At 41.3% G+C, this 25,763-nt stretch overlaps 1 non-coding gene across 1 annotated transcript; it reads right to left on the bottom strand.

The window, feature by feature from the left end:
- Positions 1 to 1,488: 1,488 nt before the first annotated feature.
- On the bottom strand, positions 1,489 to 1,562 carry TRNAN-AUU (transfer RNA asparagine (anticodon AUU)). The gene has a single exon. It is a non-coding gene; the product is annotated as a tRNA-Asn (tRNA).
- Between the last annotated feature and the right edge of the window lie 24,201 nt (positions 1,563 to 25,763).

The raw sequence follows: 25,763 nt of genomic DNA, 5'->3' as shown, positions 1-25,763 counted from the left end.
AAAAACCATCCTTACAAAGGTGTTAATCAGAGACTTGGCTTTGTGGACACTTTTCAGAGAACAAATTTGTTAGCATAAAAATAAAGCCAGAAAATGAAGAGCTGTTTAATCACTCAATTGGATTTTTCTGCCAGCATATTTTTTTTCTCTGCAACCCACTGCTAAATTGTGCTTCCTAGCTGTTTTTATAAAATCACTGAATCAAATCTAAATCTGATTACATCAGAGAAGGCCAGGTACCCTACACCGTAACAGGGGGTTTGAAATTTTGACTTGTCTACTTAAAGATCACCAAAATCTGATAACAAGGGAAATTAGGTCCCTGGGTGGGATTGAACCACCAACCTTATGGTTAATAGCCGTACATACTAACTGATTGCGCCACAGAGACACTTTGAAAAAGTTCTTACTGACAAAGGCTAATAAGCATTCATCTAAAACGTTTCCTAGAAAAACTTTAAAAAGTCAATAATCTGGAGAGTTTTTGTAAGATGTTTCTTCCATCAACCAATGAAGAAACACATTGGTACTTTCCCATGATGAGTGAGTGCTTCAGGATCTCTTGCACTTACATGTGCAGCAGAGTACTGCAATGGAAGCATGCTGGGCCCATAACCCAGAGGTAGGCAGATTGAAACTATCCTCTGCTATATGCATTTTTTTTTGTTAATTAAAGTAATCCAAAACTGGGATTGATATTTTGTCTCTTTTATTTTTACTTAAAGTACAATAACTTTTACCATTTTAATTTGTTTTAATAGTATATTGACAGTATTGTTTTCTTTCAAAAATCCACTTCATTTTCTTTACCCTATTATTAAAATGGTAATTGACAAAAACAAACTACATTGTCACCAGAAGAGCAATACAAAATGTACAAGTGATATATTAAAATCATCTTTCCAGCTTGAATTTCAATGATGCATTGGGGCAACGATTTTGTGAGAAAACATCTTCACCCTTAAATAAAGATTTTCTTAATTCCTTACCTGTGTGCTAATTAGATATCACCTTGTTTTCACATTAAACAGACTTCCACATGAGAAAGCAGCAAGGATGCAGTGGCGTTAATGTTTCCTGGTGTCAACCTGTATTATTTCAGTAGACATATAAATGAGGATACATCTTGCTGCCTTTCCAATGAAGCAAGTTTAATTTAGTAATAGGTGAAAAACCATCCCTACAAAGGTGTTAATCAGAGACTTGGCTTTGTGGACACTTTTCAGAGAACAAATTTGTTAGCATAAAAATAAAGCCAGAAAATAAAGAGCTGTTTAATCACTCAATTGGATTTTTCTGCCAGCATATTTTTTTTCTCTGCAACCCACTGCTAAATTGTGCTTCCTAGCTGTTTTTTTATAAAATCACTGAATCAAATCTAACTCTGATTACATCAGAGAAGGCCATGTACCCTACACCATAAGAGGGGGTTTGAAATTTTGACTTGTCTACTTAAATATCACCAAAATCTGATCACAAGTTTAATTACGTCCCTGGGTGGGATTGAACCACCAACCTTTCAGTTAATAGCCGAACACACTAACCGATTGCGCCACAGAGACACTTTGCAAAAAGTGTATACTGACAAAGGCTAATAAGCATACATCTAGAACGTTTCCTAGAAAAACATTAAAAAATCAATAATCTGGAGAGTTTTTGTAAGATGTTTCTTCCATCAACCAACGAATAAACACATTGGTACTTTCCCATGATGAGTGAGTGCTTCAGGATCTCTTGCACTTACATGTGCAGCAGAGTACTGCAATGGAAGCATGCTGGACCCATAACCCAGAGGTAGGCAGATTGAAACTATCCTTTGCTAAATGCATTTTTTTTGTTAATTTAAGTAATCAAAACTGGGATTGATATTTTTGCTCTTTTATTTTTACTTAAAGTACAATAACTTTTACCATTTTAATTTGTTTTAATAGTATATTGACAGTATAGTTTTCTTTCAAAAATCCACTTAATTTTCTTTACCCTGTTATTAAAATGGTAATTGACAAAAAAAACTACATTGTCACCAGAAGAGCAATACAAAATGTACAAGTGATATATTAAAATCATCTTTCCAGCTTGAATTTCAATGATGCATTGGGGCAACAATTTTGTGAGAAACATCTTCACCCTTAAATAAAGATTTTCGTAATTCCTTACCTGTGTGCTAATTAGATATCACCTTGTTTTCACATTAAACAGACTTCCACATGAGAAAGCAGCAAGGATGCAGTGTCGTTAATGTTTCCTGGTGTCAACCTGTATTATTTCAGTAGACATTGAAATGAGGATGCATCTTGCTGCCTTTCCAATGAAGCAAGTTTAATTTAGTAATAGGTGAAAAACCATCCCTACAAAGGTGTTAATCAGAGACTTGGCTTTGTGGACACTTTTCAGAGAACAAATTTGTTAGCATAAAAATAAAGCAAGAAAATTAAGAGCTGTTAAATCAAGCAATTTGATTTTTTTGCAAGCATATTTCTTTTTCTCTGCAACCCACTGCTAAATTGTGCTTCCTAGATGTTTTTATAATATCACTGAATCAAATCTAACTCTGATTACATCAGAGAAGGCCAGGTACCCTACACCACAGGTTCTCAAACTCGGTCCTCAGGACCCCACACAGTGCATGTTTTGCAGGTCTCCTCACAGAATCACAAGTGACATAATTAGCTCCACCTGTGGACCTTTTAAAATGTGTCAGTGAGTAATTAATACACCTGTGCACTTGCTGGGTTACCTGCAAAACATGCACTGTGTGGGGTCCTGAGGACCGAGTTTGAGAACCACTGCCCTACACCATAAGAGGGGGTTTGAAATTTTGACTTGTATACTTAAAGATCACCAAAATCTGATAACAAGATCAATTACATCTCTGGGTGGGATTGAACCACCAACCTTTTAGTTATTAGCCGTACACACTAACTGATTGCGCCACAGAGACACTTTGCGAAAGTGCATACTGACAAAGGCTAATAAACATTCATCTAAAACGTTTCCTAGAAAAACTTTAAAAAGTCAATAATCTGGAGAGTTTTTGTAAGATGTTTCTTCCATCAACCAACGAAGAAACACATTGGTACTTTCCCATGATGAGTGAGTGCTTCAGGATCTCTTGCACTTACATGTGCAGCAGAGTACAGCAATGGAAGCATGCTGGGCTCATAACCCAGAGGTAGGCAGATTGAAACTATCCTCTGCTGTATGTTTTTTTTTTTTAATTAAAGTAATCCAAAACTGGGATTGATATTTTGGCTCTTTTATTTTTACTTAAAGTACAATAACTTTTACCATTTTAATTTGTTTTAATAGTATATTGACAGTATTGTTTTCTTTCAAAAATCCACTTAATTTTCTTTACCCTATTATTAAAATGGTAATTGACAAAAACAAACTACATTGTCACCAGAAGAGCAATACAAAATGTACAAGTGATATATTAAAATCATCTTTCCAGCTTGAATTTCAATGATGCATTGGGGCAACGATTTTGTGAGAAACATCTTCACCCTTAAATAAAGATTTTCTTAATTCCTTACCTGTGTGCTAATTAGATATCACCTTGTTTTCGCATTAAACAGACTTCCACATGAGAAAGCAGCAAGGATGCAGTGGCGTTAATGTTTCCTGGTGTCAACTTGTATTATTTCAGTAGACATTGAAATGAGGATGCATCTTGCTGCCTTTCCAATGAAGCAAGTTTAATTTAGTAATAGGTGAAAAACCATCCCTACAAAGGTGTTAATCAGAGACTTGGCTTTGTGGACACTTTTCAGAGAACAAATTTGTTAGCATAAAAATAAAACCAGAAAATGAAGAGCTGTTTAATCACTCAATTGGATTTTTTTTGCCAGCATATTTTTTTTCTCTGCAACCCACTACTAAATTGTGCTTCCTAGCTGTTTTTTATAAAATCACTGAATCAAATCTAACTCTGATTACATCAGAGAAGGCCAGGTACCCTACACAATAAGAGGGGGTTTGAAATTTTGACTTGTCTACTTAAATATCACCAAAATCTGATCACAAGGTCAATTACATTCCTGGGTGGGATTGAACCACCAACCTTTTGGTTAATAGCCTTACACACTAACCAATTGCACCACAGAGACACTTTGCAAAAAGTACATACTGACAAAGGCTAATAAGCATTCATCAAGAACGTTTCCTAGAAAAACTTTAAAAAGTAAATAATCTGGAGAGTTTTTGTAAGATGTTTCTTCCATCAACCAATGAAGAAACACATTGGTACTTTCCCATGATGAGTGAGTGCTTCAGGATCTTTTGCACTTACATGTGCAGCAGAGTACTGCAATGGAAGCATGCTGGGCCCATAACCCAGAGATAGGCAGATTGAAACTATCCTTTGCTATATGCATTTTTTTTGTTAATTAAAGTAATCCAAAACTGGGATTGATATTTTTGCTCTTTTATTTTTACTTAAAGTACAATAACTTTTACCATTTTAATTTGTTTTAATAGTATATTGACAGTATTGTTTTCTTTCAAAAATCCACTTAATTTTCTTTACCCTATTATTAAAATGGTAATTGACAAAAACAAACTACATTGTCACCAGAAGAGCAATACAAAATGTACAAGTGATATATTAAAATCATCTTTCCAGGTTGAATTTCAATGATGCATTGGGGCAACGATTTTGTGAGAAACATCTTCACCCTTAAATAAAGATTTTCTTAATTCCTTACCTGTGTGCTAATTAGATATCACCTTGTTTTCACATTAAACAGACTTCCACATGAGAAAGCAGCAAGGATGCAGTGGCGTTAATGTTTCCTGGTGTCAACCTGTATTATTTCAGTAGACATTGAAATGAGGATGCATCTTGCTGCCTTTCCAATGAAGCAAGTTTAATTTAGTAATAGGTGAAAAACCATCCTTACAAAGGTGTTAATCAGAGACTTGGCTTTGTGGACACTTTTCAGAGAACAAATTTGTTAGCATAAAAATAAAGCCAGAAAATGAAGAGCTGTTTATTCACTAAATTGGATTTTTCTGCCAGCATATTTTTTTTCTCTGCAACCTACTGCTAAATTGTGCTTCCTAGCTGTTTTTTATAAAATCACTGAATCAAATCTAACTCTGATAACATCAGAGAAGGCCAGGTACCCTACACAATAAGAGGGGGTTTGAAATTTTGACTTGTCTACTTAAAGATCACCAAAATCTGAACACAAGGTCAATTACGTCCCTGGGTGGGATTGAACCACCAACCTTTTGGTTAATAGCCTTACACACTAACCAATTGCGCCACAGAGACACTTTGCAAAAGTACATACTGACAAAATCTAATAAGCATTCATCTAGAACGTTTCCTAGAAAAACTTTAAAAAGTCAATAATCTGGAGAGTTTTTGTAAGATGTTTCTTCCATCAACCAATGAAGAAACACATTGGTACTTTCCCATGATGAGTGAGTGCTTCAGGATCTTTTGCACTTACATGTGCAGCAGAGTACTGCAATGGAAGCATGCTGGGCCCATAACCCAGAGGTAGGCAGATTGAAACTATCCTTTGCTATATGCATTTTTTTTGTTAATTAAAGTAATCCAAAACTGGGATTTATATTTTGGCTCTTTTATTTTTACTTAAAGTACAATAACTTTTACCATTTTAATTTGTTTTGATAGTATATTGACAGTATTGTTTTCTTTCAAAAATCCACTTAATTTTCTTTACCCTATTATTAAAATGGTAATTGACAAAAACAAACTACATTGTCACCAGAAGAGCAATACAAAATGTACAAGTGATATATTAAAATCATCTTTCCAGCTTGAATTTCAATGATGCATTGGGGCAACGATTTTGTGAGAAACATCTTCACCCTTAAATAAAGATTTTCTTAATTCCTTACCTGTGTGATAATTAGATATCACCTTGTTTTCACATTAAACAGACTTCCACATGAGAAAGCAGCAAGGATGCAGTGGCGTTAATGTTTCCTGGTGTCAACTTGTATTATTTCAGTAGACATTGAAATGAGGATGCATCTTGCTGCCTTTCCAATGAAGCAAGTTTAATTTAGTAATAGGTGAAAAACCATCCCTACAAAGGTGTTAATCAGAGACTTGGCTTTGTGGACACTTTTCAGAGAACAAATTTGTTAGCATAAAAATAAAGCCAGAAAATGAAGAGCTGTTTAATCACTCAATTGGATTTTTTTTGCCAGCATATTTTTTTTCTCTGCAACCCACTACTAAATTGTGCTTCCTAGCTGTTTTTTATAAAATCACTGAATCAAATCTAACTCTGATTACATCAGAGAAGGCCAGGTACCCTACACAATAAGAGGGGGTTTGAAATTTTGACTTGTCTACTTAAATATCACCAAAATCTGATCACAAGGTCAATTACATTCCTGGGTGGGATTGAACCACCAACCTTTTGGTTAATAGCCTTACACACTAACCAATTGCACCACAGAGACACTTTGCAAAAAGTACATACTGACAAAGGCTAATAAGCATTCATCAAGAACGTTTCCTAGAAAAACTTTAAAAAGTAAATAATCTGGAGAGTTTTTGTAAGATGTTTCTTCCATCAACCAATGAAGAAACACATTGGTACTTTCCCATGATGAGTGAGTGCTTCAGGATCTCTTGCACTTACATGTGCAGCAGAGTACTGCAATGGAAGCATGCTGGGCCCATAACCCAGAGATAGGCAGATTGAAACTATCCTTTGCTATATGCATTTTTTTTGTTAATTAAAGTAATCCAAAACTGGGATTGATATTTTTGCTCTTTTATTTTTACTTAAAGTACAATAACTTTTACCATTTTAATTTGTTTTAATAGTATATTGACAGTATTGTTTTCTTTCAAAAATCCACTTAATTTTCTTTACCCTATTATTTTAATGGTAATTGACAAAAACAAACTACATTGTCACCAGAAGAGCAATACAAAATGTACAAGTGATATATTAAAATCATCTTTCCAGGTTGAATTTCAATGATGCATTGGGGCAACGATTTTGTGAGAAACATCTTCACCCTTAAATAAAGATTTTCTTAATTCCTTACCTGTGTGCTAATTAGATATCACCTTGTTTTCACATTAAACAGACTTCCACATGAGAAAGCAGCAAGGATGCAGTGGCGTTAATGTTTCCTGGTGTCAACCTGTATTATTTCAGTAGACATTGAAATGAGGATGCATCTTGCTGCCTTTCCAATGAAGCAAGTTTAATTTAGTAATAGGTGAAAAACCATCCTTACAAAGGTGTTAATCAGAGACTTGGCTTTGTGGACACTTTTCAGAGAACAAATTTGTTAGCATAAAAATAAAGCCAGAAAATGAAGAGCTGTTTATTCACTAAATTGGATTTTTCTGCCAGCATATTTTTTTTCTCTGCAACCTACTGCTAAATTGTGCTTCCTAGTTGTTTTTTATAAAATCACTGAATCAAATCTAACTCTGATAACATCAGAGAAGGCCAGGTACCCTACACAATAAGAGGGGGTTTGAAATTTTGACTTGTCTACTTAAAGATCACCAAAATCTGAACACAAGGTCAATTACGTCCCTGGGTGGGATTGAACCACCAACCTTTTGGTTAATAGCCTTACACACTAACCAATTGCGCCACAGAGACACTTTGCAAAAGTACATACTGACAAAATCTAATAAGCATTCATCTAGAACGTTTCCTAGAAAAACTTTAAAAAGTCAATAATCTGGAGAGTTTTTGTAAGATGTTTCTTCCATCAACCAATGAAGAAACACATTGGTACTTTCCCATGATGAGTGAGTGCTTCAGGATCTTTTGCACTTACATGTGCAGCAGAGTACTGCAATGGAAGCATGCTGGGCCCATAACCCAGAGGTAGGCAGATTGAAACTATCCTTTGCTATATGCATTTTTTTTGTTAATTAAAGTAATCCAAAACTGGGATTTATATTTTGGCTCTTTTATTTTTACTTAAAGTACAATAACTTTTACCATTTTAATTTGTTTTGATAGTATATTGACAGTATTGTTTTCTTTCAAAAATCCACTTAATTTTCTTTACCCTATTATTAAAATGGTAATTGACAAAAACAAACTACATTGTCACCAGAAGAGCAATACAAAATGTACAAGTGATATATTAAAATCATCTTTCCAGCTTGAATTTCAATGATGCATTAGGGCAACGATTTTGTGAGAAACATCTTCACCCTTAAATAAAGATTTTCTTAATTCCTTACCTGTGTGATAATTAGATATCACCTTGTTTTCACATTAAACAGACTTCCACATGAGAAAGCAGCAAGGATGCAGTGGCGTTAATGTTTCCTGGTGTCAACTTGTATTATTTCAGTAGACATTGAAATGAGGATGCATCTTGCTGCCTTTCCAATGAAGCAAGTTTAATTTAATAATAGGTGAAAAACCATCCTTACAAAGGTGTTAATCAGAGACTTGGCTTTGTGGACACTTTTCAGAGAACAAATTTGTTAGCATAAAAATAAAGCCAGAAAATGAAGACCTGTTTAATCACTCAATTGGATTTTTCTGCCAGCATATTTTTTTTCTCTGCAAACCACTGCTAAATTGTGCTTCCTAGCTGTTTTTATAAAATCAATGAATCAAATCTAACTCTGATTACATCAGAGAAGGCCAGGTACCCTACACAATAAGATGGGGTTTGAAATTTTGACTTGTCTACTTAAATATCACCAAAATCTGATCACAAGGTCAATTACATTCCTGGGTGGGATTGAACCACCAACCTTTTGGTTAATAGCCTTACACACTAACCAATTGCGCCACAGAGACACTTTGCAAAAGTACATACTGACAAAGGCTAATAAGCATTCATCTAGAACGTTTCCTAGAAAAACTTTAAAAAGTCAATAATCTGGAGAGTTTTTGTAAGATGTTTCTTCCATCAACCAATGAAGAAACACATTGGTACTTTCCCATGATGAGTGAGTGCTTCAGGATCTCTTGCACTTACATGTGCAGCAGAGTACTGCAATGGAAGCATGCTGGGCCCATAACCCAGAGGTAGGCAGATTGAAACTATCCTTTGCTATATGCATTTTGTTTGTTAATTAAAGTAATCCAAAACTGGGATTGATATTTTGGCTCTTTTATTTTTACTTAAAGTACAATAACTTTTACCATTTTAATTTGTTTTGATAGTATATTGACAGTATTGTTTTCTTTCAAAAATCCACTTAATTTTCTTTACCCTATTATTAAAATGGTAATTGACAAAAACAAACTACATTGTCACCAGAAGAGCAATACAAAATGTACAAGTGATATATTAAAATCATCTTTCCAGCTTGAATTTCAATGATGCATTGGGGCAACGATTTTGTGAGAAACATCTTCACCCTTAAATAAAGATTTTCTTAATTCCTTACCTGTGTGCTAATTAGATATCACCTTGTTTTCACATTAAACAGACTTCCACATGAGAAAGCAGCAAGGATGCAGTGGCGTTAATGTTTCCTGGTGTCAACCTGTATTATTTCAGTAGACATTGAAATGAGGATGCATCTTGCTGCCTTTCCAATGAAGCAAGTTTAATTTAGTAATAGGTGAAGAACCATCCCTACAAAGGTGTTAATCAGAGACTTGGCTTTGTGGACACTTTTCAGAGAACAAATGCCATCCTGGCCAAGGGGTAGATACGCCCCTGAGGGTCAGGGCCAGCAACAGAAATCTCGGGGCCCAGTACACTGATATCTCTGGGGCCCCCTCAACCCCCCCTTAACTTGGCAGAGGGATCTTTAAAAAAAATGGAGCCTTTGACTCGGACCGTCAGTGAGGCCGGCAGGTGGTTTTCATACTGGGCTATCCAGCTCTTCGGTGGCGGTGGCAGGGACATTCAGAAAAGGGCCAGCACAGCAACATGCATAATAATGGCAATACAGTATGGACCACAGGGACTGGACAAAGTGATGGGGTAAAAGGAGGGGGGAGGGTTTAGTTGGCCTGTTAATTGTTTTCCTGCTTAAATTGAGCAGTTGGTGGATACACTTTAAAAAGCAATATTGGCACTGTGGCCCCATTATTTCTGTTCTTAATACTTGGAGCCCTGAACAAGTGTCCCCTTTGTCCCCCCTGTCACCGGGCCTGTTCAGGCGTTACCTATGGAGAAGCTGCGACATGACATCCTAGGACACGATACTGCACCATGCATCACCATTATATTTCAGTGTGCCTTGTCAATATTTAAATCTTGTTCTGTGTGACGTGAGTTGTAAATGGTTGAAAATCTCTGTGCTACAGTATCGTCACCATGTAGTTATAACAACACCGCAAAACCACCAAAAGACGTGTTTTGGTAGAGGGACTGCTGGAGGGGCCCATTGGGGCCCCCAGTTTGCTACCCCACCCCAGTATACCTGTGCTGTAGCCAGTGGAAGGGGCACTATCTTCCCGGTGATCTCTTCGGGAAGATGGTGCCGCACATAGAAAGCAAAGACTCTGGCTGCACTCTCCTGCCCTCGCTCTAAGCAAGGTGATCGGGCCACAAAAGGACCCCTGTCGGACCCCTGCCGGACCCCGGCCTGTGGGCCACAAAAGGATGCATTGGGGGCGGCATGCGGCCCATGGGTTTGACACCCCTGCCCTAGAGTATCAAAATTTGTTTCACGGCACCCCTAGGCCAAAGTTTTTTTTATTGAGAAATTCAAAAAAAAATATAAAATTAAGTAAATTGTGTTTATAGCATGTCATCCTCAGGTTCAGTTATGTTGTGAGGGAATGGTTTTGCCAATTTAATAAAGTATAAATAATTTTAATTGGTCCTGGACCACCAAACTATGCTACCAGTGCAAGAACCCCAGTTTGGAAACTACTGCCATAAAATAAACCTTTTTTGTTTTTTTTAAACTACATGTAATACACCTTAGAGCTCAGTTCCTAAAAGGTTTTAAACCCTTGCATACAGTAAACTACACATATTTAAAAATCCTACACCGGGCACAAGTGCTCTCGGGCCAATTTCATGGCAGTCTCGGATAGGAGGGCATTGTGGATTCACCAAGGGAATGCTGATGCTGACTCCAAGAAGAAAGGGAGTCTCTTCCCTATGAAGGTGAAGCCTTGTTTGGCGACGGCCTAGTTAATTTGATCTCGGCAGCTCCCGCAGGTAAGTCATCCTTCTTGCCCTATGTTCCCTCTCAACGGATGAAGACGCATCATTATCTGACGCAGTCATTTCGGCCCAATAGATATGCAAGAAGTTAAGATTCCCCTTTCTTTGCAGGTAGAGGAAGGAAAAGAGGGAAGAGGTCTGTAGCCTCTTCAAGATCGCAGGAGCAGAGATCGTCCTCTGCTTCTGCCAAATCCACTGCATGACGCTGGGGCTCTCTTGCAGGAGCCCGCACCAGTGGGGGGCACGTCTAAAACTCTTCAGTCAGTTCTGGATTCATTCGGACCTGGACTTGTGGGTTTTACAAATAGTGTCCCAAGGGTACAAACTGGGGTTTCAAGACGTTCCCCCTAACCGATTGTTCAAATCAGCCTTAGTCAGCAGGGAGAAGGTTTTTATTCAAGCCTCTTCGTGGTCCCGAAGCCGGACGGCTCAGTCAGACCAATCTTAAATCTGAAATCCCTTAATTTCTACCTAAAGAAATTCAATTTCAAGATGGAATCTCTCAGGGTAGTGATCTCCAGTCCGGGGGATAAAGGAGATTTCATGGTTTTGGTAGACATAAAGGATGCCTACTTATATGTTCCCATTTAGCCACTGCATCAAGCTACCTGAGGTTTGCAATTCAGGATTGTCATTACCAATTTCAGACGTTGCCGTTTGGTCTGTCCACGGCTCCGAGGATTTTCACCAGGGTGATGGCGGAAATGATGGTTCTCCTTCGCAAGCAAGGAGTCACAATTATCCCGTACTTGGATGATCTCCTGATAAAGGCGAGATCCAGGGACCAGTTGGTGCAAAACATCTACTCTCCCTGACAGTTCTTCAACAACATGGTTGGCTCCTAAACTTGCCAAAATCGCAGTTGGTCCCAATGACGCGGTTGTTGTTTTTGGGAGTGATACTGGACACAGAAGAGGTTTTCTTCTAGTGGAAAGGCTCTGGAGATCCAGAGTCTGGTCAAACAAATTCTGAAACCAGCAAGAGTGTTAATCCATCAATGCATTCTGTTGCTGGGGAAGATGGTTGCGGCCTACGAGGCCATTCAGTTTGGCAGGTTCCATGCCAGAGTGTTCCAGTGGGACCTGTTGGACAAGTGGTCCGGATCCCACCTACACATGCACCGGAGGATAATCCTGTCTTCCAAGACCAGAATCTCACTCCATTGGTGGCTGCACAGTTCTCACCACCTAGAGGGGCGATGGTTCGGGATCCAGGACGGGATCCTAGGGACCACGGATGCAACCCTCTGAGGCTGGAGAGCAGTCACACAGGGGGAAAACATCCAAGGAAGATGGTCAAGTCTTCCTTGGATGTTTTCATCTCCACATAAATGTTCTGGAGTTAAGGGCCATTTAATAACTGCAGACACAGTACGCACTGGGACGGGTGCCCAGCATCCTCTACGGACTAAGAGAAAAGGATTTACCGGTAGGTATTAAAATCCTATTTTCTCTAACGTCCTAGAGGATGCTGTGGACTCCGTAAGGACCATGGGCATAGACGGGCTCCGCAGGAGACATGGGCACTTTAAGAAAGACTTTAGTTCTGGGTGTGCACTGGCTCCTCCCGCTATGCCCCTCCTCCAGAACTCATTTTGATACTGTACCCAGTGGAGACTGGGTGCTTTTCAGGAGCTCTCCTGAGCTTTCTGACAGAAAGTATTTTGTTAGGTTTTTAATTTTCAGGGAGCACTGCTGGCAACAGACTCCCTCATCGAGGGACTGAGGGGAGAGAAGCAGCCCTACTCTCTGAGTTGCAAGGTCCTGCTTCTTAGGCTACTGGACACCATTAGCTCCAGTGGGATTGGTACGCAGGATCTCACCCTCGCCGTCCGTCCCAGAGCCGCGCCGCCGTCCCCCTCGCAGAGCCGGAAGATAGAAGCCGGGTGAGTATGAGAAGAAAAGAAGACTTCAGAGGCGGCAGAAGACTTCATGATCTTCACTGAGGTAACGCATAGCACTGTAGCTGTGCGCCTTTGCTCCCATACACCTCACATACTCCGGTCACTGTAAGAGTGCAGGGTGCAGGGGGGGCGCCCTGGGCAGCAATATAAACCTCTTTCGCAAAAATATAACATATATACAGCTGGGCACTTTATATATGTATAAGCCCCCACCAATTTTACAGTTTAAGCGGGACAGAAGCCCGCCTCCGATGGGGCGGGGCTTCTCCCTCAGCACTCACCAGCGCCATTTTTTCTCCACAGCACCGCTGAGAGGAAGCTCCCCGGACTCTACCCTGTTTATACCACGTTAGACAAGAGGGTTGAAAAGAGGGGTGGGGGGGGCACATAATTCGCAAATTACATACAGCAGCACTACTGGGCAAACATTAAGTTACTGTTTTATTCCTGGGTTATATAGCGCTGGGGGGTGTGCTGGCATACTCTCTCTCTGTCTCTCCAAAGGGCCTTGTGGGGAAACTGTCTTCAGAAAAAGCATTCCCTGTGTGTGTAGTGTGTCGGTACACGTGTGTCGACATGTCTGAGGAAGAAGGCTATATTAGAGAGGAGCGGGAGCAAATGAATGTGGTGTCTCCGCCGACAGCTGATTGGATGGATATGTGGAATGTTTTAAATGCTAGTGTAAACTCATTGCACAAAAGATTAGACAAGGCAGAAGCTTTGGGACAGTCAGGGTTTCAACCCATGCCTGATCCTATGTTGCAGGGACTGTCAGGGTCTCATAAGCGCCCACTATCCCAGATTGTTGACACAGATACCGACACGGATTCTGACTCCAGTGTCGATTACGATGATGCAAAGTTACAGCCAAAATTGGCAAAATCCATTCGATTTATGATTATGGCAATAAAAGATGTTTTGCACATCACAGAGGAACCCCCTGTCGCTGACAAGAGGGTACATATGTACAAGGGAAAGAAGCCTGAGGTAACCTTTCCCCCCTCACACGAGCTGAACGAGTTATGTGAAAAAGCTTGGGAATCTCCAGATAAAAGACTGCAGATTTCCAAAAGGATTCTTATGGCGTATCCTTTCCCATCAACGGATAGGTTACGATGGGAATGCTCCCCTAGGGTGGACAAAGCATTAACACGCTTATCCAAGAAGGTAGCCCTCCCGTCCCAGGATACGGCTACCTTCAAAGAGTGTGCTGACCGCAAACAGGAGATTACCCTGAAGTCCATTTATATACATTCAGGTACCTTACTCAGACCGGCAATTGCGTCGGCCTGGGTGTGTAGTGCTGTAGCGGCATGGACAAATACCTTATCTGAGGGGATGGATAGCCTAGACAAGGATACTATTTTATTGACCCTGGGGCATATAAGAGATGCTGTCCTATATATGTGTGTATGCAAACTACAGGTGGTGCTGCAGGGCCCACACCCTTTTACTTGTCTTGTAGAGCAGCTCTGAAGCTGTTACAGTGCCCAGCTGCTGCAAGAAATCAGCTTGAATGCTTCAGGGGCTTGGGCATGGCCAACATGAGCCCCACACCGAAGGAGGGTGGGGGTGTTTAATGCAACCTTGGGGTTATACAAGCGCCGCAAAAGGCTGCCATGCCCTGCACGCCCCTTTTCTCTTTTCATATACAGATGAGGGTTCCAGCCAACTTTGGCCCACTGCTTGGATGACATCACCGTATGCAAATCCGTCTGCTGCAGACCTTCCCCCAGGAATGCTTGCAATAGTTGTTGCATATGGTTTAATGTCTGAGGGTGCTTCAGTATTAGGCAGCCTTCCGCCCTCCCATGTTCATCTGAAAAGATGTGGTCTCCCTGCAGTTGTTGTCCCCAGACGAGAGTTCCCTTGTGCTTCCTCAGTTAAATCTCCTTAACTTGACGGGGGTGTGCCCGAGCAGCCGCCCTCCCCAGCCCTATCCCAACACATACTTATCTTGCATATGAGATCTCTTGATCATGAAGATAGTTCTCACAGGTTGAGGTTCATCCTGGCCCCGCTCCCCGCTGGAGAGCGCTGATGGGGACAGCAGCGGGGCTTCAGCAGAAGGGTGAGTATGTGTGGCCAGAGACCTCCCTTCCCATGTGCAGGCCTGCAGAGTCTGCCACGCAGGATGGGGCATGTGGCACTCTCCCTCCCAGGGGCTCTTCCAGATGTAGCTCCTCAGCAGTATTTTTCCCGGGCTGCGCGGCGCTCTCCCCGACTGGCATCCGCCCTGGAACACTGCCTTCCTCAACGCAACATCAGCAGGGGGCCCTGGCCTCATCACCATCCCAGGTCTTTCTCATGTATGTATCATGTATGTGTGTGTGATATATGTATGAATCATATATGTTTGTGATATATATATATATATATGTAAGCATCTATCTATCTATCGTATGTGTGTGTATATATATGTATCTATCATGTATGTATGTATGTATGTATCTATCTTGTATGTATGTGTTCTATCTATCTATCTATCTATCTATCTATCGTGTGTGTGATATATGTATGTATCTATCATGTATGTGTTATATGTATGTATCACACCTTCCTCTATACATATACATACATACATACATACATACATACATACATACACACACCTATATCTGTACGTACACTGACATACACACACCAACATCTATAGATAAACACGCTGACCCCTAAACGTACACCAACGTACCCACACCTGCATCTATACCTACACATGCTGACACGTGGACGTACACCGGCTTACCCACATGTGAATCTATACATACATGTGCTGACACCTGGACATACACTGATGTACCCACACCTAACATCTATACATACACATGCTAACACCTGGACGTATACAGACGTACCCACATTTGCATCCATGCATATATAGATGTAGGTGTGTGTACGTCAGTGTACGTCCAGGTGTCAACGCGTGTATGTATAGATGCAGGTGTGGGTACGTCTGTGTATGTCCAGGTGTCAGAATGTGTATGTATAGATGCAGGTGTGGGAACGTCAGTGTAGGTTCAGGTGTCAGCGCGTGTATGTATAGATGCAGGTGCTTGTATGTCCAGATGTCAGTGCATGTATGTATAGATGCAAGTGTGGGTACGTCGGTGTATGTCCATTTGTCAGCGCGTGTATATATAGATGCAGGTGCTTGTATGTTGGTGTATGTCCAGGTGTCAGCATGTGTATGTATAGATGCAGGTGTGGGAATGTTGGTGTATGTCCAGGTGTCAGGGCGTGTATGTATGGATATTAGGTGTGGGTACATCAGTGTATGTCCAGGTGTTAGCGCATGTATGTATAGATGCAGGATAATAATCACACAGCGTGCCCCCCACCAACCACAAACCTCCCCCACCCCCCTGTATGACATAAACACCGCTAATTCCACTTACACACAATAATTTCAGTTTGCGACCAGGAGCCGGCAATGTATGTGCACCCAAATGAAGCCACTGTACATGCCCTGCAGGCTGCTATGTACTGCACAGGTGCAACAAATGTAAATGCCCTATCTTTAAAATGGGGCATATTTTACTAAATTAAAAAAACCTGTAACTTTCTGTAAAACCTTAACCCCAAAAGGCACTACACTAACATCGGGGTGTAGAGTTGGATCTTGATCCAAGGCACCAACAGGCTAAAGCTTTGACTGTTCCCAGGATGCCTTGCACCGCCTCCTCTACAACCCTGCCCAGTGGCGTAACTAGACCTTTGTGGGCCCCATAGCAAAATTCTGAATGGGCCCACCAGCACTCAACAAGAATGAGTGGCGTTTGGGGTCAGAAAAGTAGAGGGGAAGGGGTCTGACAGAGTAGGGGGCAGGACATGAATGAATAGAAACTGAGGTGTCCATTATATAAAGAAATACAGTATGTGTGTCTGTGTGTATATCACACACACACACACACACATATAAGGGAAATTCAAATGCCCTCAATTATTGCGCCCATTACACTCTGGTTTAGGTGCACAAAGCACCTAAACCTGAATAAAGTAATGGGCGCGATCATGAAAAGACACCGTTTGGTTGCCCAAATGGGTCTCTTTGCACACATTTCAGCTTGTTTCCCCTGGGGGTAGCGAGCTGAAATAAACATGTCGCACCCGTTGGCAGCAACATTAGAATAGCTGCTGACGGGCACGATTGAGGGAGGAAAGGGACATTTGAATCCAGCCCATAGATGCAATGTGAATATGTAATTTGTACCTTCCTATCTTAAAATGTATATAGTAGTGTTTACACTAGAGGTCTTTCCGAACCCCCTAATCCTAACATTGTAATTTGCTTTAGGGCGCACCTCCAATTAGTCTAGTGTTTCGTATTTTCACATTAAATACTTTCTTGCATTGGTTGGTTAAAGATTAGATCGTATATTTTTCTAGATATAGCTGTGCATAGTCTACAAGGCTACATGCTTCTCCCCTAACTAGAGATGTGCAGCGGGCATTTTTCGTGTTTCATGTTTTGGTTTTGGTTTCGGATCCGCAGTTGTGTTTTGGATACGGACGCGTTTTGGCAAAACCACCCTTTCGGGTTTTGTATTCGGGTGATTTTTTTTTAAAACCTCAAACAGCTAAAATCATAGAATTTGGGGGTAATTTTGATCCTATAGTATTAAGCTCAATAACCATAATTTCTACTCCTTTCCAGTCTATTCTGAACACCTCACACCTCCCAATATTATTTTTAGTCCTAAAATTTGCACCAAGGTCCCTGGATGACTAAGCTAAGCGACCCAAGTGGGCAGCACAAACACCTGGCCCATCTAGGAGTGGCACTGCAGTGTCAGACAGGATGGCACTTAAAAAAATAGCCCCAAACAGCACATGATGCAAAGATAAATAAAAAAAGAGGCGCAAGATGAAATTGTAGTGTGTCTCTCCTGCTCAGTGTCAGTTCTCAGTAGTATCCTCATCAGTGCTCATTATCACTGCTCATTGTCTTGTGCTGCAATGTGGTGCTCAGTATACTAGAGTACATTACTAATAGTCCAGTGCTGCATCTTGCTGCTCAGTGTCAGTTCTAGTATCCTCATCAGTGCTCAGTATCACTGCTCACTGTCTTGTGCTGCATTGTGGTGCTCAGTATACTACAGAACATTACTAATAGTCCAGTGCTGCATCTGGCTGCTCAGTGTCAGTTCTAGTAATCTCATCAGTGCTCCGTATCACTGCTCATTGTCTTGTGGTGCTCAGTATACTACAGTACATTACTAATACTCCAGTGTCTTGTGCCGCATATGGCTGCTGTAGGGTGCTGTGGTAGTATCCTGTCACTGTGCATATGTCATCATTCCAGTCACAGTGATATCTGGTATCTATCTAGTGGTATCTAATTCCAGACATTACCACCGTCTAATTCCAGATATATTACTGGCATATAATTCCACACATTAAAAAATGGAGAACAAAAAGGTGGAGGGTAAAATAGGGAAAGATCAAGATCCACTTCCACCTAGTGCTGAAGCTGCTGCCACTAGTCAAGGCAGAGACAATTCAATGCCATCAACATTATGTAATGATAATACGATACATTATATATCATATCATTGTATGGTTGTAAAATACAACTTAAAAACTTTAATGAATAAATACATAAAGTAGCTTTTATGTAACCTTTTTAAACCTATTAGCATAGACCGAATCTCATCGTGTGTATAGGCCTTTAGTTCAACAACAGCATGGGACCAGTTAGTGTGTTTTGACCACTGCACAGCACCTGGTGTTATATAGTAAGCACCACTATGGCATAGTATACAGCATTATGGGCCTGATATGAGTGTGACCAGCGGTGATGTGGAATGCAGTAGGAGGTGCTGTTTAGCAAGCACCACTTCTATATTCACCATGCAGTATATTGTGTGAATATAGAAGTGTTGGCTGTGTTATGTATTAGAGTAATTATTGCAGCTCCCAGCTAAAATTGCAACAATGTAATTTAGTGACAAGCTGCAGAGATTAACCCTTTCTGTGGCTGCTGCACAACCTCTATTCATATCGCTGAATTCAATTAGGGAGATGTTCTCACCCCGCGAGCAAGCGCAGGTATATGCCACACTTAAATGTATGGGTATGGTCTCCATAAAATGAGCGTAGCCTTGCAGGCAAAGACTACCTTACACCCTAGTTCTTGACCCTGCACCAACAGACCTCGGCCACCACAGGGAAAAAAGTACAGTAATTTCCACCATGTTAAGCCCCACACATTAATGCCCTTTGGAACATATTATGTCACACACCACAATATCTGTGATACACTATGCCCTACAGTAAAGCTTCTAATTACTTTTACAAAAACTGCTCAACGCCAAGAGTTTCACGTGCTGGGTGTCATGCTCATTGCCAGGGGTTTCACTCTCTGGGTGTCATGCTCATTGCCAGGGGAAACGCAGTAGGAGGTGTTATATAGTAAGCACCACTATGGCATAGTATATAGCATTATATATATATTGTGAGCACTGGTGATGTTGAGTGCAGTAGAGCTGCTGCTGGGTAATTACAATTTACTACAACCACCAATATATTCTGCTGCACTATATATATGCAAAGCTAATTCTGCTGGGTAATTACAATTGACTACAACCACCAATATATTCTGCTGCACTATATCTATATTTGCAAAGCTAATTATGCTGGGTAATTACAATTGACTACAACCACCAATATATTCTGCTGCACTATATCTATATATGCAAAGCTAATTCTGCTGAGTAATTACAATTGACTACAACCACCAATATATTCTGCTGCACTATATCTATATATGCAAAGCTAATTCTGCTGGGTAATGCAAATTGAAACATTATTGCATAGTATGTGATTTTTAAGTACTTTTTTAAAGTTTTGAATGATAAAGACCCAGTTTAATCTTTGTGGAATGCCTGGTTGTTGTTTTTAAGGTAATTTATTGCCTGGCATTTGAGGTGGGGGAGGTTTGGTTACAGATTTCAATTATTGGTTTTACTTGTAATAGTCTTCTACTTAAGTCCAATGGTGTAGGCTGTGCAAAGCCGTTTGGCTGTGCATTTATTGATCCAAGCGTGCATTTTTATCAAAGCGTGATAAAATTGACACATAACAGCAGCGTTCAATCAGCGTTAATTTATCTTCAGCTGATATCGATTGTGAATTGACGTTTCTTCTCTTCTTGTCACCTACAGTTAATTACAATTGACTACAACCACCAATATATTCTGCTGCACTATATCTATATATGCAAAGCTAATTCTGCTGGGTTATGCAAATTGAAACATTATTGCATAGTATGTGATTTTGAAGTACTTTTTTAAAGTTTTGAATGATATAGACCCAGTTTAATCTTTGTGGAATGCCTGGTTGTTGTTTTTAAGGTAATTTATTGCCTGGCATTTGAGGGGGTGGGGTGTGGTTACAGATTTCAATTATTGGTTTCACTTGTAATATCTTCTACTTAAGTCCAATGGTGTAGGCTGTGCAAAGCCGTTTGGCTGTGCATTTATTGATCTAAGCGTGCATTTTTATCAAAGCGTGATAAAATTGACACATAACAGCAGTGTTCAATCAGCATTAATTTATCTTCAACTGATATCAATTGTGAATTGACGTTTCTTCTCTTCTTGTCACCTACAGGTAATTACAATTGACTACAACCACCAATATATTCTGCTGCACTATATCTATATATGCAAAGCTAATTCTGCTGGGTAATGCAAATTGAAACATTATTGCATAGTATGTGATTTTGAAGTACTTTTTTAAAGTTTTGAATGATATAGACCCAGTTTAATATTTGTGGAATGCCTGGTTGTTGTTTTTAAGGTAATTTATTGCCTGGCATTTGAGGGGGTGGGGTGTGGTTACAGATTTCAATTATTGGTTTCACTTGTAATAGTCTTCTACTTAAGTCCAATGGTGTAGGCTGTGCATTTATTGATCTAAGCATGCATTTTTATCAAAGCGTGATAAAATTGACACATAACAGCAGTGTTCAATCAGCATTAATTTATCTTCAGCTGATATCGATTGTGAATTGACGTTTCTTCTCTTCTTGTCACCTCCAGGTAATTACAATTGACTACAACCACCAATATATTCTGCTGCACTATATCTATATATGCAAAGCTAATTCTGCTGGGTAATGCAAATTGAAACATTATTGCATAGTATGTGATTTTGAAGTACTTTTTTAAAGTTTTGAATGATATAGACCCAGTTTAATCTTTGTGGAATGCCTGGTTGTTGTTTTTAAGGTAATTTATTGCCTGGCATTTGAGGGGGTGGGGTGTGGTTACAGATTTCAATTATTGGTTTCACTTGTAATAGTCTTCTACTTAAGTCCAATGGTGTAGGCTGTGCAAAGCCATTTGGCTGTGCATTTATTGATCTAAGCGTGCATTTTTATCAAAGCGTGATAAAATTGACACATAACAGCAGTGTTCAATCAGCGTTCAATCGAAGTGAAAAAGAAGGAAAACAGAAGCACACCAATCTAACAAAACAAAGAAAACTGAAGAACTAATAACAAATGTGAGTCACTTACTCCTCAGATCACTCACCTCCTGATTGTTGCATCTGATTACATAGCACAGAACTACCACCTTACTTGGACATTTCATGAACCATCCATTTCACCTACAAATGCCTGTATCTGTATTATTGTAATTTTGTTTTTTAAGCACAGCTGCACCAATGCAATTTTACCTGCAAACACTTAAAACATCTAACATAATTACCATTGCTTCTTAAACCTCTCACAATCCTTTCATTTGTTACACTCCAAATACATTTCTGCACCCACTTTATCTACGCTTTTGACTCATTTCATACTAAATCTACACCCCTTGAGCCTACACTGCTTTTCTCACCTGCATTTCTGCAATTCTTCTGCTCGGATTGCCTTACAGTCTCCTCTCCTACTTCCACTACTTCAACCTATTTACCTACTTAACACTATGTCAAGGTTTTCTTATACTCCCCACATCACTCAGTGTCTACCTAATAATGTATCTTTATCCTTCCCCACTAGTCTCCTCCACCTCCTCCTCTCTCCCCTCCTCTGTCTCCCCTCCATCCCTCTGTTTCCTTCCCCCACCTTTCCTGTTACCCCACTTTCATTCACCTCTGCCCCATGGTCCTGCTACCCCACAACTCAGCCCTGCTCCCTCTCTCCCTTCCCTGTCACCTCCCCACACCCCCATCCACATCACACTGACCTCCCTCCCTGCCCACCTCCTGCAGTTTCCCCTCCTAGCTCAGGCACCCGTACCATCACTACTCTCTCATCATCCCTGCCCTCAAAGTTAATCCCACCTCATCGCTACAGCAACCCTGAAAATCTAATTCACATCTCTCCCACAAACTCATACCCCCTATCCTGTGCCCTCTGGAATGACAGATCTGTTTGTAACAAACTGGTCCCCACTCATGAGCTTTTCATTTCCAACTCCCTACACCTACTAGCCATTACTGAAACTTGGATTACGCCCTCTGACACTACTTCTGCTGCTGCTCTCTCTGCTGGGGGCCTTACATTCACACACACACCCCGACCTGGGGGTCGCCATGGGGGTGGTGTTGGGGTCCTTTTACCTTCTAGTTACTCCTACCAACTCATACCACCAGAACCATCCCTTATATTCTCTACATTTGAGGACCACGCCATATGCCTCTTCCAACCAGTCCATCTTAGAGTAGCTGTCATTTACCCCCCCCTGGCACTGCTTCCAAATTCATCGACAACTTTGCTTCCTGGCTTCCTCTCTTCTGACATTCCCACCATTATCCTAGGCGACTTCAACATCCCTATTGACATCCCCACACAATCCCCTGCCTCTAAACTCCTTAACCTCACCTCTTCACTTGGTCTCTCCCAGTGGACCTCCTCACCCTCCCATGTGAATGGGAGCTCACTGGATCTGGTCTTCACTCACCGCTGTGATATTTCTGATTTTTCCAACTCCCCATTTCCCCTCTCTGACCACCACCTGCTCTCCTTCAACCTATCTCTCTCGACTTCCCCATCTCTACCTCCTAAGGCTACCATCACTAAGCGTAACATTGAAGCTATTGACACCACATTCCTTTCCTCCCTGTTTGACTCACTTCTCTCTCCTATTCTCTCTCTCTCATGCCCTGAACAAGCCACTTCCACATACAATGCTTCCCTTACTTCTGCTCTTGACTCTGTTGCTCCACCAACCACTATTCACCCTTGCAAATTAACACCTCAACCCTGGCACACCAAATGCACCAGATATCTGCAAAAATGCTCATGTACTGCTGAGCGACACTGGAGGAAATCACGCTCTAAGGCAGACTTCCTCCATTTCAAACTTATGCTCTCATCCTTCAGTGCTGCCCTTTCTCTTGCTAAACAGTCATACTTCAAGAACCTCATCTCCTCCCAGTCTTCCAACCCCCGGCGCCTCTTTGCCACTCTCAACTCACTCCTCTGCCCACCTCCACCTCGTCTCCCTTCCTCACTCTCTGCTCTTGACTTTGCCACTTACTTCACATCCAAAATTGACTCCATACGTCAGGACATCACATCACACCAGACTATCAGTAACCAGCCTTCTCCCATCCCTTACCAACCCTCCCCATCCCTCGTACCAACTCTGTCATCTTTCTCCCATGCATCTGGAGAGGAAGTCATGGCCCTCATTTGTTCCTGTCCCCTCACCACCTCCCCACTTGACCCTATCCCCTCCCGCCTCCTTTGCCACCTCTCTTCTTCTGCTTGTTCCCATCTTTCCCACCTTCTCAATCTCTCCCTCTCATCAGGCACTGTCCCCTCTGCCTTCAAGCACGCTCTCATCTCTCCTATTCTTAAAAAACCTACCCTTGATCCAAACACTCTCTCCAACTACCGACCCATCTCTCTCCTCCCTTTTGCCTCCAAACTCCTTAAGCGTATTGTCTACAACCGCCTTACTTCCTTTCTTTCCTCACACTCACTGCTTGACCCATTCCAGTCTGGCTTCCGTCCTCTCCACTCCACTGAAACTGCCCTTACAAAAGTATGCAATGACCTCCATGCTGCTAAATCTAAGGGACACTACTCTCTACTTATTCTACTTGATCTCTCTGCTGCTTTTGACACCGTGGACCATCCTCTCCTACTGCAAATCCTTCACTCCATTGGTCTGCGTAACACTGCCCTCTCTTGGTTGTCGTCCTACCTTTCTGACCGTTCATTCTCTGTCTCCTCTCATGACTCCACCTCCCCCTCACTTCCACTAACTGTAGGGGTACCCCAAGGTTCTGTCCTTGGTCCTCTTCTCTTCTCTCTCTATACGTCCTCACTAGGTAAGCTCATTAGTTCTTTTGGTTTCCAATATCATATCTATGCTGATGACACTCAAATCTATCTTTCCTCTCCAGACCTCTCCCCTACTCTCCTCACTCGTATCTCCAACTGTCTCTCTGCTATCTCTTCCTGGATGTCCCAGCGCTTTCTTAAACTTAACATGTCTAAGACCGAGCTGATCATCTTCCCTCCCTCCCGCATAATCTCACCTCCTACAATCGCACTACTATCTCCTCTACCCCCCAAGCGCGCTGTCTTGGAGTAATCCTTGACTCCTCCCTCTCCTTCAAACCACACATTCAGCACCTCTCACAAACCTGCCGTTTTCATCTAAAAAATATTTCCAGGATCAGACCCTTTCTGACCCAGGATGCTACTAAGACTCTTATCCACTCACTGGTCATCTCCAGACTGGACTGCTGTAATCTCTTCCTGACTGGCATTCCTGACAAATACCTCTCTCCACTCCAATCTATCCTCAATGCTGCTGCCCGGCTCATTTTCCTCACCAAACGCACTACGTCCACCTCTCCTCTCTTACTAGTCCTTCACTGGCTCCCCTTCCCTTTCAGAATCCATTTCAAGCTTCTCACACTTGCTTACAAAGCCCTCACCCACTCCTCTCCCATCTACATCTCTGATCTTATCTCGCTTTACACTCCCACCCGTCCTCTTCGCTCTGCTAATGCACACCGACTCTCCTGCCTACGGATTACTTCCTCCCACTCCTACCTCCAAGATTTTTCACGTGCTGCACCACTTCTCTGGAATTCCCTACCTCTCCCCCTCAGACTCTCCACCTCTCTACAAAACTTCAAACGGGCTCTCAAGACCCACTTCTTCACCAAACCCAGCCAAATCTCATCCTAAACCTCTGTTCCATGCTCTCTATGTACCCCATCTGTCTCACCCCTGTCTGTCTACCCCTCCCTTTTAGAATGTAAGCTCTCACGAGCAGGGCCCTCTTCCCTCATGTGCTTACTCTTTTCTTACTTTAATAATCTTCAGCTGCACCAAATCCAGCAGTCTTCTGCCACCTGATACTTATTCCAGTGTCATCTGCTGATGTAGCTATGTTTATTTACCCTGTACTTGTCCTATATTGTCGTCAACTGTAAGTTGCTGTTTTCCTGTTTGATTATTTATGTACTCTGTAATTGGGCACTGCGGAACCCTTGTGGCGCCATATAAATAAAGGATAATAATAATAATAAATAATATAGTATATAGCAGTACGGTACAGTAGGCCACTGCTCTACCTACCTCTATGTCGTCAAGTATACTATCCATCCATACCTGTGGTGCATTTTAGAAAAAAACATGTCTCGGCAGAGCAATCTATAAATCCATCATTTTTCAGACAGCAACAGTGGGTATTGTAATAGTCACCCAATCCATCACTTTTATAGGGTTACATGCACCCACATGCTACAGCCTGTCTCAATAATT

The sequence above is a fragment of the Pseudophryne corroboree genome, unplaced genomic scaffold, assembly GCF_028390025.1.
Source record: "Pseudophryne corroboree isolate aPseCor3 unplaced genomic scaffold, aPseCor3.hap2 scaffold_249, whole genome shotgun sequence".
In the NCBI taxonomy this organism is placed as follows: Eukaryota; Metazoa; Chordata; class Amphibia; order Anura; family Myobatrachidae; genus Pseudophryne; species Pseudophryne corroboree.
This window is presented reverse-complemented; position numbering and strand designations above follow the sequence as displayed.